Below are 14893 nucleotides of genomic sequence, written 5' to 3'. Positions count from 1 at the left end.
GAGACTGAGGCAGAGCTCTGTGCCAATGGCACTTCATTAAAGGGTCCATTTGATGAGGTTTGGGGTTGAGGGGTGCTTGAGACTTCAAAGTACCGACATGCCAGGTCCTGCCAAATGAGTTTGACTCAAGCCTTCTCAGCGAAGTTAAAGTTTATTAAAGATTTGCCATATTGGGTAGATTCTTAGGGAGCCTGAGCATTTGTGAAACTAATGCCAGCAGGCCATATTAATGTGAGCGGAGCTAGATTGAATCTGAGTAACTTCATGGAGGCAAGATGAGACTTCTATATAGAGAGAGTGTGGGAGGGATTGAGGGGTGGTCTTGAGTAGTCTGGGATGACTAGAGGAGGGGTTTAGAGCAGACTGGGGTGACTGGGGTAAGTTCAGACTCCAGGGTGGGAAATAGCTGAAGGCTACATGGAAATGACAGACAATAGAGGGCTAGCCTAACAGAGCTAAGATTTAGATGTTTTGATGACGGTCAAGGGAAACAGCCAGAAGGCAATCCAGAGGTAACCAGACAGTGGAAGGCTAGGCTAGGCTATTTGGGCCTGAAAAGCCAGATCAAGTGGGAAGATTTAGAGTGGGGTTTTTAAGGGGGTTCCCACAGTCTAAACCCCATCACATGGTTCCCCTCTAATCAACTGGACCTCTGATTATCCCCACAAGCTGAGTCACTCCCTCCTTCCAGAGCCCAGCTCTTAAGAGCTGAGTATCTAGGCATTTTGCAGCAGCTATGTGAAATCGAGAATAATTCCATTAGTTGACGTATGATGCATAGTGAGGAACATTTAATACCATTTTATATCATTTTTGTAATTTCAATAAGACCCAGGGCCTGAATTAATGATGAGCTGGAAGAAGAGCCTGGACCTGGGCTTCTTTGTTCTCTGAAGTATAAGTAATATGAGTTTTTCTATCACCTAGCTTGTTTGCCTCCTTTAATTAACTTTCAGGATTAGCAATAGGCTAAAATAAGCAAAGCAACATGTAAGCAGGATCCAGGTTGGGCAAGGCAGGAAGTATCTTTGCTGACCATGTGGTGTATTGGTAATTAAGGTAGGCTTTTAGCACTTATTCAATCAAATGCCCTTGTAGAGTTTGGCCTTTGTTTCCTTGATTAAATGAGGAGTCCTTGATGACCTCCTTACCTCAAGGGAAAGCCTAGTTCACTTGGGTTTTAGTGACATGTTTGTGACATCAGAGGCTTTTAGACCATGTGGCTTTAAGTTGCATTTTTTGAAACTTGTAGGTCATGTGGGTGAGTTGCATGTGTGGCTCACCTTTGACCCTGAACAAGATATATAAACCCAGAGGTTGACATTCTTTCTTGGGGCTCTGAGCCACAGAAGGAGTGGTGTGGGTGACTCTGGGTCAGCCATTGTTAAGAGCTCTCTAGCTCATGGCCCCAGATGTTGATGCTTTTTTGTAAGTATGAATGTGATTTGGTCTGTTTCTAATGTATATTTGTAGTTTGTTTGTATTTGCTCTGAAGTTCAGGGTACTGGCTTTTCCTCCTGAACTAAGTGGATGATATTTGTATGTTGGATTAAAGTAGTTAGTAAGGCAGATCAAAGAATCTGTGCTGGCAGCCCTTGGTGCTAGGCTTGTTGGGTCTTACACCCCTACAGCTGCTGCTAGCCCAATTGTTGCTACAGGTGGTCACAAGCTGGAGGGGCTGCTCCTTAGCTTAGGCAGGGGCTATACATATGGTCCAGAACATATTGGGAAGGAGAACTTTCCACACCATGCCACCTCCCAGGCTTGGTTTGGTCATGGAATTTGAGTTAGCAGGATGGGGATATCTTTGTCAGCATTCTTGTAGTTGTGTATCTGAGGTCCATAGCTGGTAAACAAGTACTGAAAATAACATGAGAGTTTGAGGCTATTATAGGACCCTTCTATTTGAATCTATATTCCTATGTGATTTATATAAGGTATGGATAAGAGGGCTGTCCAACCTTTTTTTATTGAAACAATAGACAATATATTTTGATTTGCCATTTTAGTGAGGGCTCTGCAGTATCTTGGCTTCGTTTATTCAAGTATTTTTGTAAGTTTCTATCCTTATAGGCTGGCCGCATAAACCCCACACATGGCATTTTGGAGAGCCCTGCATTAATACATGGCTTCTTCTTACCCAACTATGCCAAAGAGTCATGGCAAAATACATAATCTCATTGGTTAAGAGGCTTTTCCCTTGAGGGCCAAAAATGACATATTGGCTGGGGCAGGGGGTGTCTCAGATGGGGTGAAGCATGGGGCATCTCCACTGACTAAGTGGTCAGGAGATGGTCACCTGCTCCTGTTGTACAAGACACAATGGTCCAGAGGCACAAAAATAAGTTGGGGGATTTTCCATGTAGTTGAGTCACCTCCACCACACTGGGCTTGGTCACCATGACAAGGAAAAGCAAAGGTGGAGGGTCTCTAGTTAACCTCTTGTGATTAAGCAAGTGAACTGACAATGTGCAATTCTGAGGCCATATACTGAGAACTTCTCAACACTACCTCTATAGAATCACTTCAGATAGATTGAGACTGATGGGAATGGAGCAGGGATCCTCAATGAATCAACTTCCTCAGAAGCCTAAGCTGCACCAGAGGGTCCCAGGCATCCTCTCCAGGTCCTAGTTAGACCTCAGGACATACCCTACCCCTGCTTCCCTGCCCCCACTTATGTTAGAGCTCTCAGGTCCCCTAGCAGGGGGCTCAATCCCAGAGTGGGTTTTGTCTCCCAGTCTCAGGCTTCCCTGGGCATTCCCTAGTGGCCCCATTGCAGATCCCTCCCCATCCTCTAGCTTCTCTACCTTCCCTCTGTCCTAGATGTAGCAGCCAGCCTATTGCTTAGATAATGTGTGTGTTAATTGGGGAGAGGGGTGGCTGGGAGGGCAGAGGACCAGTTGGAGGCAGAGCTCTATCTTGGGGGTCGTTGAGACTGCAGGTGGTCTCATTGTATCTGAGATCCCAAGCCCCCTGTGCCTCTTGGGTTTGTGTAGGAGGATGAAGGGAAGAGGGCGGTGGGGGTGGGAATAGTGTTGCTGTTCAAACCATCTTCATTTCCAAGTCTGACCCTCCCTGCTGCCTCCCTCCCTGTGCAAGTTGGAGTTACTTCCCCGAGGGCATGGCCTAGGTCTTTCTAACTCCTGTGGGAATTTACCCTCTGTAAATCCCAGTTGGGCTGCCTCCTGTGTAGGAGGAAAGGGGAAAGAGCTCTCCCTGTCTGGGAACCTTCTCCCTCCCCCAGCTCAATCTGCAGAGGACCAAGGAGTGGCCCAAGCAGAGGTCCAAGGATTGACTGGGTCAAATCCAGCCACCAAAGCTGGAGGAAAAGTAGATTTATTATATGCCAGGACAAATAGCAATCACCCAGAGTATGAGCACCAAGGTAGTCAGTCTGAGACTTACTCAGGTTACAGGTGGGGCTGATGGGCTTTTGTGTGCAAAGATAAAGAAGGGAAGGAATTTCCAGGTGTCTCCAGGCTGTCTCCTGGTTATCAGGAAGGCTTAGAATTTGGACATTCCATGATCAGTGGGGACATCTGTGAGGAAGAGCTTTGGCAGTGGGCCATAGAGGGTGGGGGAACAGGTCCCTGTGGCAGACAAGGACCAGGGATAAGATAGAGGAACTTTACAAAATGGAGTCACTTTGATTCCTTTGCTACCTACACAGGGAGTCTGGATTCAGAGGGAATGGTCCCTGGGAACAGCTGAGTCCCAGCCCAGGTGAGTGCAGTCCATCCACAGCCTTGACCAACATCAGCAATCCAGCCATTTCCATAGACCTAGACGATGGTCCATGAAGCTGGCAATACCTGCCTCGTGGGTCGTTTCTTCATAGTGTGGAAAATATTACACTATTTTATATCACTTTTAATTTCAACTAGACCCAGAGCCTGAATTAATGAGTAACTGGATGAAGATCCAGGACCTGGGCTTCTTTGTTCTCTCTAAAAGTTTGCTCAGGAAATACCCTTACCTCTGTCAACAAGACCAGATTAGACTGACTTAAGCACATTCTTACCCCTGTTAGCCATTAAAGGATGAACCCCTAACCCCAAGAGAGACTACCTCGATTAATATTAACTGACCTTTGTCAACGTTCTTTCCATTAAGGAAAATCCTCTTCTTGTATCATGGTTAAACATACATGGGGGTCATAAACGTGAGGTAATACAGGCTTGCTAGGTCTGCTAAAATAACGTATGTAAGTTTTCTCATTGCTTTGTTCAGACAGCCAGAGCTTATGCTCTGACTCCTTGTATGTACAAGTAAGCTAGCTTAGCTATGCTTTAAGGGAAAATAATAAACAACATGGATTTTTCTATCACCTAGCTCTGTTGTTTCCTTCAACCAAATTTTTAGGTTTAACAGTTATGGTGCCGTGACTTTCGGATGGAAATGATGGAAACTGACAATGCAGCCCAACCTTGCCAACGCTTTGGGCACCATAGGATTAATTTTTCCTGGAATTTTGGCCTTGACAAGGTGGGGGTAAGTTGTCTCTCTTCCCAGCTTCCAAAAAGAACTCCCACAAAATTGGTTGAAGTCTGAAAATTCCCTTTAAGCTAGCTCTGGGGGCAGGGATCAAATCTGTGGTCAAACATACATAGATCCCCTGGAAACACTGATTGATCTAGAAAATTAGCTATGGATCAGTCAAAAACTAGAATTAAAAGTCCAACCATTCCTCCACTCCCTCCACCCTATTCCTCACTCCCTCCCTTCCTTCACTTGGAGGCCCGGATCCAGGGGAGAAAAACTGCACTTTGCTGTTACCCTCTCCCCCTCTGCCTCCCAGGAAAGACTGATCCAGAGGGAGGTAACTCTGTTCTGCTACCATTGCCTTCTGTCTTCCCTCCCCCTTTCCCCCTTCCCTTAATGGCTCTGTTTTTGCCTTCTGCCCTATTCCTGCTTCCTTCCCTTAAAGGTTCTGATTATGGGGAGGATAAGTGCATTTTATCCTTACTCCTAGCCTTCCCTTACCTGCCCTAGTCCTCCTCCATCTCCTCTTTCCCCCTTCCTAAGGGATAGGATATGGAGAGTCAGAAAAATCAGGAACGTCAAGGCTTCCCCAAAGACCATAGGGGTGCTAATAGCCAAGTCATGAAAGCTTCTAATTCTCTGTTGTTTAAACTCTGAGCTCAGTCTGTATTTGTTCTGTATTTGTTTTGTTAATTGTCTGTTAATTGTCTGTGTGAGAGCGTGTGCTGTGAAATGTCTATACCGGGTAAAATCTGAAATGCAGGTTGCCAGAGAATTCTAAGGCTGCAGTTAGGGAAACAAAGACTTTTTTCTTTTTCAATGTCTGGTCTGGCCAACTGGACTTGAAGAAAAAAATAGAGGTGAAACTTTTTAGCATATTGTGGGATTGATTATTCATTAAAGTTTGGAAATTGGTTAGTTGGATTTTGGGACAGAACTCCTGAGACTGTAAAATCCCTCCAGGAGCTCACTCTTGCTGAAACACCTCCTCCCAATGCTGATCACTTAGGTGAAATTTACTTGAGTTAAAATCATTGAGACATTTCACCATCGTTGTCTTGTCTCTGACCAAGCCAGAGCTGTAGTAAGAGTTAGAGCAGTTAAAACAAACCTCTCTCATCCCAGATCAGTTTAGGGGAAGAGAATGCAGGAGAACTGTAGGGAAAACTTAAATCACCCTTCCCCACCTGGCAAACGGAGGAGAAGGACAGAATTTCACAGACTGGCAGTATCCTGACAGTCCGTTGCCCCTGGATACCTTTGTAGCCCATCCTTTTTGACAAAGCTTGGAAATGTCACCCAGGTCCTATGCATTCTGCCCACTGTCCCTAGCAGCTGCAAACTGCCCTAGGCTCAGTAACTTCTGCAGTTGTGGGGGAAGGGCGAGGTAGATGGATTTGGACTTTCTGCCTCCCAGAATTGTCACCACTGGGATACCAGCTTCCGCTCTAGGTAACTTCACACTTCTTGTTCCAGTTGCAAAACTGTATTTTAATCTCTGTTTGACCTGTTTCCTGATTTGTAAGGAGAAAATAATAATGATGGTTGTTATGGGATCAAAATGATAATGATTGTAAAATGCTTAACATAAAGTCTGGTATATGTTAGATACGACATTATTATTATCTCTCTCTGATTTAATGTAATTGTTAACTTTTGAAGTGGTTTTTAAATACCAAAAGTAATAAGCTGAATAATTTCTATATGTGGTAATCTGGAAATGCAATTGATGTCATCTGAAAATTGTTTCTGTATTTCTTTTTTTTTTTAATATTTATTTTATTTTATTTTTTTTAATTTAAATTTATTTATTTAACATATTTGGTTTTCAGCATTGATTTTCACAATAGTTTGAATTACAAATTTTCTCCCCATTTCTACCCTCCCCCCCACTCCAAGATGGCTTATATTCTGGTTGCCCTGTTCCCCAGTCAGCCCTCCCCTCTATCATCCCCCTCCCCTCTCATCCCCTTTTCCCTTCCTTTCTTGTAGGGCAAGATAAATTTCTACAACCCATTGCCTGTGTATCTTATTTTTTAGTTACATGCAAAAACTTTTTTTGTTTTTGAACATCTGATTTTAAAACTTTGAGTTCCAAATTCTCTCCCCTCTTCCCTTCCCACCCACCCTTCCTAAGAAGTCGAGCAATTCAACCTAGGCCACACATGTATCATTATGTATAACCCTTCCACAATACTCATGTTGTGAAAGGCTAACTACATTTTGCTCCTTCCCAACCCATCCCCCTTTATTGAATTTTCTCCCTTGACCCTGTCCCCTTTCCAAAGTGTTTGTTTTGATTACCTCCACCCCCATCTGCCCTCCCCTCCATCATCCCCCCCCACTTTTATTTTTTTTTATCTTCCTGCCTCTTCTTTCCTGTGGGGTAAGATACCCAACTGAGTATGTATGGTATTCCTCCTCAGGCCAAATCTGATGAGAGCAAGGTTCACTCATTCCCCCCTCACCTGCCCTCTCCCCTCCTCCCACAGAACTGCTTCCTCTTGCCACCTTTATGCAAGATAATCCACCCCATTGTATCTCTCCCTATCTCCCTCTCTCAGTATGATGCTCTCTCATCCCTTAATTTCATTTTATTTCTTTTAGATATCTTCCCTTCATCTTCAACTCACCCTGTGTCTGCTCTCTCTCTTTTACATATATATATATACATATATAAACACACACACACATATATATATACACATACACACACATACATACATATACACATAGATATATACATACATACACATTTACTTGTATATATACATAAACATATACATACATATATATGCATATTCCCTTCAACTACCCTAATACTAAGGTCTCATGAATCATACACATCATCTTTCCATGTAGGAATGTAAACATAACAGTTCAACTTTAGTAAATCCCTTGCAATTTCCGTTTCTTGATTACCTTTTCATGCTTCTCTTGATTCTTGTGTTTGAAAGTCAAATTTTCTATTCAGTTCTGGTCTTTTCACTGAGAAAGCTTGAAAGTCCTCTATTTTATTGAAAATCCATATTTTGCCTTGGATTGTTTCTGTATTTCTAAAATTGCATTGTATCTCTAAAATTTAGGTCTCTTAGATTGTGAAATTTGAGAAGACCATTGTGTGGTAAGAAACGATATTATAGCAATTTTAATCTGATTTTGATATATGTGAATTGGGTTTTTAAAGGGATGTGATAAATTTCACAATTTGGAGCTATTATATGTCATTATAACCAGTAAATAATTAATAATACTGATGAGAATACCATGACAACAGAGTTTTCTATGTGAAAAAGTTTTCTATTATGGGAATATATCTGGTGATTTAAGGTTGTAGTTTCAAATGATGAGATGAAAGATTCTCTGTGCATGGAGGTTTAGAAATGTGTATACGTAAATTGATAAATGGGTTGTTTCAAGTTTTAAAATGTATAATTATGTTTTGGGCATTGTTACATTTCTAAATTGTGTAATTTGACAAACAGATGTATCAGCAATATTGAAAAATGTGGTAATCTTTTACAATGCTAAGAGTATTGGGCCTTAGAAATTAAAATGTTACCACCAGTGGTTAGGAATCAGATTTGATTTGCTCATCCAACTAAGTTATAGTCTGTTTCAAGTTTTAAATACATGGTAATTGCTTGTGGTGTACTTGTATTTCTAAATTTGTTATATTATGCAACTTGGTTGACATTGCATTACCTATGTTGTTAGAAAAATAATTCCTCTTATAATCTAGATATCATTAGATTAAGAACTGTGCCTAATTAAGAAATTGAGGTTGTTGATTGAAATAAGGACTTTTGAAACCATCTAGTTGTGAATTCTTGTCAATCTTGTATAAAGCTTTCTGTGTAGGGGAATTGCTATGGAAAAAGTTTTTAAAGTCCTGGTAGACTTTGTTATTGTGATAAGGTTAATTTAATTGGGTATGTAATTTATAGAAACTAAGTGTCCTCCCATTACAACACTTTTTGACTAAGGAACTTTGTAATATCCAGGAATTCTGTGCAATATTTGAGAATGAGGACATTTGGCACCAACTTAGATAATGAATTCCAGTGTTTAAGGGTTAATTTGCTGTACGGAAAAAGAAGGAGATGTCTATCATTTTAAAACCTTCTAAATAATTGTCTTCAGGAAAGTTTAGTGAGTATTCATTTTAACATCAGGATAAATTTTAAACTGTTTTTAAAGGAGGGAAATAATTCTAGAAATATTTTGGAAAATGTTTTCTGGAATGGATTCCAGTATGGACAGTTATGTCAGTAAAAATCACTAACTTATGAGTTGTATTGTCTTGTGGTTGAAACATAAAGGAAGACTGAATAATAGGTTTGAGAGATTGGAAATACAAAAGGTAGATTAGAAAGTCTGGGGACAAATGGGAGTTAGATAAGCCTCTCCTGTCCCAAAGGAATACTAGTTTCAAATGGTTTAAGTTGAGAATGTGAGAAAGTATTCTAGAAGGCCGAAAAGTTATGTAGCTTGATTTGATAATTATTAGCTCAATGAAATTTGGGACAGTCCTATCTGAAGGATATTTATTTGCTATTTAAGATTTTATGGGACTACAATTTAATATTGTTTCAAGCTCTGATTGCAGGGTTAGGCCACAAGAAGCCAGTAGTGGAATAGCAGGCCTTACAGACTGAGAACTTTAAAGGTGGATATCTGTGCCTGGGAAAAAGTTTTGAAGATGACCTTGGACATGGCCTAGGTAGGATCTTCCTGACTCTATTTCCCAATTCTGCTATTTCCTTTCTGAAAAGGGAAAATCCCCACCTGATTACTCCTAAGCCCTGCTTTCAGCATCTAATGGCTATATGATTGACTATCAGATATGACTCGTGCCTGGAATCAAACAGAGCTAAGGAAGTTCTTTCCTTCTGTTAAGATATATGAAATTGTCCCTCTTTTCTTCATAGCAAATTTATATTATCAGGAAGTTTTGTAAGCACAATGCTAAATCTATTAGGTAATAGATGAATATTGGAATATCTCTGAGTTATTATAATGGAATGTAGGAATGAATAGCTTACAATTTTAACCTATGTTCATGACCAAATAAAGATTAGAAGGATATAGAGATAACATCCTCCAAAAGGAGGAAATGATTAGACAAAGTAATAAGGCAAAGATGTAATGTGATAAATGTCTAATTAAATAGGATAGCAAATTTTGAGAAAAAGCAATAGGATCAAATTGATTCCTCTAAGAATTACATACAGATGTGTATGATTGGCTCCAGAATTTATCAATCCTGGAAATTCAAGCTAATAAGTATGTTTAGGTAATAAGATCTTAAATTTGGGTTTTTGCACAAGGAAATTGAATAAGATATTGTTACAAGTGAAATTATATCTCCTTTGCAAAGTATCTGTTTGATGATTTTAAAGGAAGATGAGTTCAATTTATGGTTGGACCTTCATATTTTAAAGGATTCTTATACCAGGTATGAAATTTAGGTAAGGATAGAAAACAGCAGATGATATATATGAACTGAAATACTCTGAAGTTTCAAAAAAGGAGAGCCAAATTTAAGTGATTGTACTAAGTTATATTAAGTACGTTAGAATTGTCTGAGAATTTCTAGATCTGAACCAGAGAAGCAGAACTCTCTTTTACCATCTAGGAACCAGATAACTACAATCAGGCATCTGAAAAAAAAAATTGTTGCTTTAAATGGACATTGGAAATATGTAACTGGGATTTAAAGCTACTTTGTATAAAAATTGTGCAATTACTTGCTGGAATTAAATCAAACATTTTAAGCTTTGTTAAGAATGGTTTGTGGATTATTTTGTAAGTGCCATCAAAGAGACATGGCATGACTAAAAGTTTATGATGCTTTATGTACTGTGTTACTGGGATACAAGGAAGTTTGTGATGTTCAACTGTGATACCTGAACAGCCAGCTATTGCTAGAAAAACCCTGCCCCCAGCCCCTAACTAAAAAATCCCAGTTTGTGTAAGAAAATCAGACTTAGTTCCTGCCATTTGGCGTTCAGTGGGTGTCCTTGACACCCCCCCATGACTGTTCTGGGAGTATGGAGTATGGCCAAGGGAAGGGCCTGATGCTTAGCAATCTCTGTTTCTTTCCTGAGCGGGATGAGAGACGTCTCTATCTTGTGTCAACAAACCCAGCTGGAGCGTCCCTTGGTCTGCCTATGGCCTTGAAGGATGAAGGCCTCAGCCCCGGACATTCTCTTGAATTCCTTATTCTTATCTTATGTTGTGGGATGTAAATGGCAAATTGAACAGAGAGATCCTGGGTTGTAATTCAGTTGACACTTTGTCAGCAGTATGATATGCTGTACTTGCAGTCTGTTAGGAGATTCCTCTTCATGTACCATGATCACAAAGGTGGAAGAGGCTTGCCAAGCCTGCTAAAATAACATATGCAAGTTTCAAGAGATAACTAACCACTGCTCTTTGATCTACTGTATAAATTTGACTTCTCCACCCCAAACTCTTGGTCATTTTGATTTGGGTTGAACCTGAATGACCGCCGGCTAATAAATTCTCCATTTAAAACTTATACTCTGTGGAATGTCTCACTCGCCTCTGGTATAACACAACATTGTTAATAGTGATTGCGTTACTTTGTATGGTTCATATTTAAGTTTTCTTGGTTATCTAATGTGTAAATGTAAAACATGTGACACGTAAATTTCCCCCTCTATTGTGAACCATCTAAGTGGTTTGTTTGGTCTGTACTTAACGTAATTGTGCAGTTTTATGAATTGTGAGAAAAATTTTATTGTAATTTTTAAACTTAGCTCTGTGTGGCTGGGGTACTGAACCATTTATTGTATTTGTTTGAACTTAGCCCTGTGTGGCTGGGACCTACGTTGTGCTGTTTTTCTCTCAATTATCAAATCATATGTGTTCTGGGAGCTCCTGTCAGATCTGACTACTTCTACAGCTGCCAACTTTTGGACTGCCCCTGCTCCTGAATGCATTTCTGAGCCCATAGGAGACTTTGCCTTCCAGTTTCAAAGAGCCTGAAGGGGACAGCATCAGGTGCAGGCAGCCCCTCCCGAGACTCTGGACCAGAAAGTGTATGAAGGACAGCTCCCTTTCTGAGTCCCTTGGATTCCCAAGACTGTTTACCTGTACTTTTGGTGTCTTTGGCTTATTGCCCCTTGCAACTTGCTCCCTCTGCTTGTTTACGATTAGTTTATAATTACTGTCAATCTCTGGGGATGTCTAAGCACAGAAAAAAAACAAAAACAAAAACAAATAAACCTGAATCCACCTAGATAAGGATTTTTAGAACTTCACCCCTAAGGAAGATAGAGGTTTTTCCATAGCTTCAGGTGAAGCTTTCAGCTTACCTTTGACCAAAAGGAGGAAATGTGGAAAATATTATACTATTTTATATCATTTTTAATTTCAACTAGACCCAGAGCCTGAATTAATGAGTAACTGGATGAAGATCCAGGACCTGGGCTTCTTTGTTCTCTCTAAAAGTTTGCTCAGGAAATACCCTTACCTCTGTCAACAAGACCAGATTAGACTGACTTAAGGACATTCTTACCCCTGTTAGCCATTAAAGGATGAACCCCTAACCCCAAGAGAGACTATCTCGCTTAATATTAACTGACCTTTGTCAACATTCTTTCCATTAAGGAAAATCCTCTTCTTGTATCATGATTAAACATACATGGGGGTCATAAACATGAGGTAATACAGGCTTGCTGGGTCTGCTAAAATAATGTATATAAGTTTTCTCATTGCTTTGTTCAGGCAGCCAGAGCTTATGCTCTGACTCCTTGTATGTACAAGTAAGCTAGCTTAGCTATGCTTTAAGGGAAAATAATAAACAACATGGATTTTTCTATCACCTAGCTCTGTTGTTTCCTTCAACCAAATTTTCAGGTTTAACAATAGAAATAGTCATGAAAATAATTGCAGTAGTAACAACACTGCCCTGTTCCCATTTTCCTCATTTTCAGCTGATTCCTTTCACCCTGGTGTCTTGAGTGCTACCCTCCACCTCCTCACCCCCCCATGCTGCCCTCCCTCGTTCTTTTTGTGAGGCCATCAGGGTTTTGTGACTGACCCAGGGTTACACAGCTAGTTAAGTCCCAAATGCCTGGGGCTGGATTTGAACTCAGGCCCTAGGGACTCCATGGCCAGTGCTCTACCTACCACTCCCCATTTGGTTTTATCTTCCCCTTATAACTGATTGACAAGTATGACCCCTTCATTCCTGAGTCTCTATCACCCAGGGATCCTGTCTTTGCTCTCTTAATGCCTGCCAGCACCTGATCCCCCTACACACAGCTCCTCCCCCTCCCCTCTCTTTCTTGTGGCCAGGCTCTCCCCTGTTGTTACTGAAGGCCTGGGAAACCCTTCACTCTGAGTCTTGTCTGGGCGGACCTGGAGCAGAGCCCTGAAGGCTCCCCCAGCTCTTGTGCTTTGCCATGCAGTTGTAGCACCAACAGCGAGCAAGACACGCCACAGAGTATAAGTTTTAAATGGAGAATTTTATTAGCTGGTGTCTGTTCAGGGGCAATTAACAGCCCAAACCAAAACGGCCTAGAGTTGGGTTGAAGGAGTCATTTTTATACAGAAAAATCAAGGTGCAGTGGTTAATTATCTCTTGAAATTTATGTATGTTATTTCAGCAGACTCGGCAAGCCTGTGTTATTTCACTTTATATGACCATGATACAAGAAGAGGAACTTCCTGAATAGATTGTAAGTACCACATATCAGATAGCTGACAAAGTGTCAACTGAAATTACAACCCAGGATCTCTGTGTCTAATTTGCCATTAACATCCCACAACATGGTATATGTTCATAAAATATTAAGAGGTAAAGTCATATAATTGAAGATAATGTCTGGAGCTGAGGCTTTCATCCTTAATGGCCATAGACAGACCATGGGATGCTCCAGCTGGGTTTGTTGACTCAAGATGGAAACATCTCTGAGCCCGCTCAGGAAACAAAGAGACTGTTAGCATCAGGCTTTTCCTCTGGTTAATTAGTCTACATTCCTTAGAATAGTCAGAGGGTCCAGGGACATTGGCTGAATGCCAAATGGCAGGAAGTAAGTCCGTTTTCTTATGCAAACTGGGGTTTTTAGGTAGGGGCTGGGGGCAGGGGTCTCCTTAGCAATAACTGATTTCTCTGGCACCACACAGTCATCAGAGCACAAACTGTGCTCCTCGTGCTGCTTATGTCCTCCTGCGTCAGCTCACACAAGGCTTCCCTGGTCCCTCTGCAGCCTTCCCCTTGAATGATAAATCATTATATCCATAGATAGATAGATAGATATAGATATAGATATGGATAAGATCCTGCATATTACAGTCCAGGCCCTTTGGACTCTCCTGCTTGGAGACCTGATTGGCCTACAGCAGAGAATGACAAACCTTTGAACTCTCCCACTTGGAGACCTAATAAGCCTTTAACAAAGGATAATTAACGTTCTTGAGGTTAAACATTTGAGAAACTGCCATTCTGGGAGCCTAGCCTGCCCCCAAGAATGATATCAGAGGAGACCCCATTGTGAGGGTTGGCTCCCCTCCCAGTGGGAGCATCTAGAGTAGTTGACCATAAGCTTTCTTTGTTGAAGGCCCTATTGAAGTCTCCCTGTGGGTGAGCCACGTTGGAATCTCACCCATGGAGAGGACAGTCTGCCTGGGACCCTCCCGCTTCGGACCCTGATAAGCTGTACTCCAGGAATATCCAGCTGGAAGAATTCTGGTGTAAGAATATGTAAAGGCAATCAGTAAATGAGAAGATCTTTCCCTCCCATTTGAATAGGCTTCAGGGGGGCTCTCAGGGTCCTAGGGGGAGTGGCTAAGACTGGAGCCAATGGTAGGCGCCTGAGTTCTGGTCACTGATGACATTCTAGTTGACGGGATGAAGTCTGAGGAGACAACACAGGAGAGAACACAGCTTGGGGATTGAGACGTAGTGGAAGCTGGAGAAGGAGAAGTGGTGGCAGCAGCAGCAGTGGACGCAGTGGGGGTGGTGGCAGCAGTGGAAGTTGTGGTGGCGGTGGCAGCAGGTGCTACTGAAACAGGACCGACCCTCATGCAGACCAGAGAGTGCTGAGCAAGGGCTTGAGGCCAGTGGGTAATCTTCGTACTGGAGGGCCCTAGCATTGGTGGGAAACACCAGTATGGCTTGGCTTGCTGCCATAATATTTTTCTGTAACTTCCTGGTCACTATTGTGGGATGAGCATATTGTTTTTGGAAGGTTCTTGCCAGGATATCGAATTGGGGACACTGGTCTGTTGGTCTGCACTGAGGAGCTTGAATACATGCTTTAACTCCTCTGCCTTGTACTTAGAGAATTCCTTAGATTCTGCAATTCTGGACCATTCAGGCATATTCATGATTTTCTTTGAAATCATGAATTCTGCCTTAATGTTCTACAACACT

Source organism: Trichosurus vulpecula, chromosome 2, assembly GCF_011100635.1.
Source record: "Trichosurus vulpecula isolate mTriVul1 chromosome 2, mTriVul1.pri, whole genome shotgun sequence".
NCBI classification, from domain to species: Eukaryota; Metazoa; Chordata; class Mammalia; order Diprotodontia; family Phalangeridae; genus Trichosurus; species Trichosurus vulpecula.
Note: the sequence above shows the minus strand (reverse complement) of the source record.